A 2,681-nucleotide genomic window follows, 5' to 3' on the forward strand; every position below is an offset into this window, starting at 1 on the left:
TGGGCGGGCATGACGGGAGGTGTAGTCCCGCTCCGGGCCCGCCGCGGGATCGCCTCAGCCGTTTGGCGGGAAACGGCAGGAGTGCCTCATGAAGCTGCCTGAAATACTGTGAAAAACACCAAATTCGCACTAAGGGGCTGTTTCTCCCCACTTCCAAGCCAAAACGTCAGGCTAACACTTTTTTTTTGGCCTTGCTTTTTGTTATAAACCGACTTCCCCAAATGATGTGAGTCAGAGCTTCCAATTTCTTTATTCAGCAAGCGGCAACAAGAAGAACAGTGCTGGGCGGCCGGGGAGTCTCCACTCCACCAACGGCTTGCGCCTCTCAAGGCACTTTGTCTTAGTTTTATATTACAAAACATTGCATATTCATGATACGCCTATACATATACATTACCTAAACCCCACCTAGTCCCCCTTTTTATGGTAATTAGCTTATCAGTTCTTTACGCTTGCACAGATTCTGCTAAAATTGTGGGCAGGGGTCCTCAGATGATGGGCGGTGGTCTCCGGGAGGAAGGCCGTAGGTTCTCCTCACAGTGTACGTTTCACACTTCGCCTGGAATGCGATGATTCTACAAGCTTGCAGTGCTCTTATCAGTCTAGGCTCATTGCTGGCCTTGAGCAAAGAGATTTATGGACGTAAATATCCTCCTGTTTATTCGACTAAGCGCCTGCAGTTAGCCTCACACAATATAGTCACGGTCCGGTTTTTACACCAAATATTTACAAGGTCCTTGTTTATGCCGTATAAAGTACAGACACTTCTTTTTACTCTTCTGTTGTTGTCCCCCCCTCTTTACACAACATCGTTTTATCATGTTAGTTCAGCTAAGTGCTTGCTGTTAGTTCTATACAATGTGGCAATTTCACTTTTTGCTGAATTTGATGAACAAACAGTTTACTATCCATCACACTTTTCATCTTGCTAAACTTTTTTTTAACTGAGAATAAAGTAGGTCAATGTCAATTTAGCTTCTGGAATGTGCAGACACAACTGAAAGTTGGTGATTTCATGAAAAAGAAAGGGCTTTGAAGATAAGACAGTAATAAATAAGTCAGTTGGAGCCTATTCTTGAAGATAACAGGAACAAGGATATGACAAATTAAACCAAAACCACTCAAGACACAACACAGCGGCACAACACCTCCTAAAACCTTTGTGAAAATGCGTGAGCACTGAGGGCAACAACAGACACGGTGAGGAAGGCTACTAACCACATCGGGGACCCCTCGAGGCCACCACCCTACAAGAAAGCACACGCATAATTAGGATGCAGATATTGCAATTAGTTCCAGGAAATCTAATGCATATGAAACTAATTTCACAGGAAAGTTAAGAATATGCATTATCTCTCTGTGTATTAGCTGCTGCTTATAGATCTGGGGCTTGCTCACCTTTGCCAAGCTATTCACGTGTGCGCCCAGCACTGCGATAAAGAATGTCTGCTTTCTAAAACTCAAAAATGAGTCTTAGAGAGTTCCTCTGATGGCTTCTACAGTAACACCAGTGCTTAATATTTAAGGCAGAGTATCTTCCGAAGCCTGGAAGAAGTACAGGGGAGCTTGGGGAGGCTAAGGCTCATGGAGGACAGAGAGGTGATTTGAGACAGCCAGCATGGCTACATCAAGGTCAAGTCTTGCCTGACCAATGTAGTGGTCTTCTATGATGGAGTGATTACATCAGTAGACAAGGGAAGAGCTACATGTGTCATCTTTCTGTAAGACTTTGACATGATCCCCACAACATCCTTCTCTCTGAATTGGACATAAAGATTTGATGGATGGGCTGCTTGGTGAATGAGGAATTGGTTAGATGGTCACATCCAGAGGGTAGTTGTCAATGGCTCAATGTCCAGATGCAGATCAGTCACAAGTGGTGTTCCTCAGGGGTCTGTATTGGGACCAGTATTGTTTAATATCTTCATCAATGACATAGTGAGATTGAGTACATCCTCAGCAGTTGACACACCTGAAGGACAGGGTGCCATCCAGAGGAACCTGGACAAGCTCAAGAAGTGGGCCTATGTGAACCTCATGAGGTTCAACAAGGCGAAGTGCAAGGTCCTGCACCTGGGTCAGGGCTACCCCTAGTATCAATACAGCCTGGGGGATGAAGGGATTGAGAGCAACCCTTCAGAAAAGGATTTGGGGATACTGGTGGATGAAAAGCTGGACAAGAGCTGGCAGCATGCCCTCACAGCCCAGAAGGCAAAAGGTATTCTGGGCTGCATCAAAAGAAGCATGGCCAGCAGGTTGAAGGAGATGATTCTGCCTCTTTACTCTGGTGAGACCCCACCTGGAGTCCTGCATCCAGCTCTGGAGTCCTCAATCAGGAGAGACATGGACCTGTTGGAGCAGGTCCAGAAGAGGGCCATAAAAATGATCAGAGGAACACATTTCCTATGAGGAAAGGCTGAGAGAGTTGAGATTTTTCAGCCTAGAGAAGAGAAGGCTCCAGGGAGACCTTATTGTGGCCTTTCAATACTTAAAAGGGAATTATATGAAAGGTGAGGGCAGACTTTTTAGTAGGGCCTATTGTGATAGGACAAGGGGTAATAGTTTTAAACTAAAAGAGGGTAGATTCAGACTAGATACAAGGAAGACATTTTTTACAAGAGGGTGATTAAATGCTGGAACAGGTTGCCCAGAGAGGTGGTAGATGCCCCATCCCTGGAAAC

Source organism: Athene cunicularia (genome assembly GCF_003259725.1).
Source record: "Athene cunicularia isolate RWA chromosome 1 unlocalized genomic scaffold, athCun1 chr1_part2, whole genome shotgun sequence".
Lineage (NCBI taxonomy): Eukaryota > Metazoa > Chordata > Aves > Strigiformes > Strigidae > Athene > Athene cunicularia.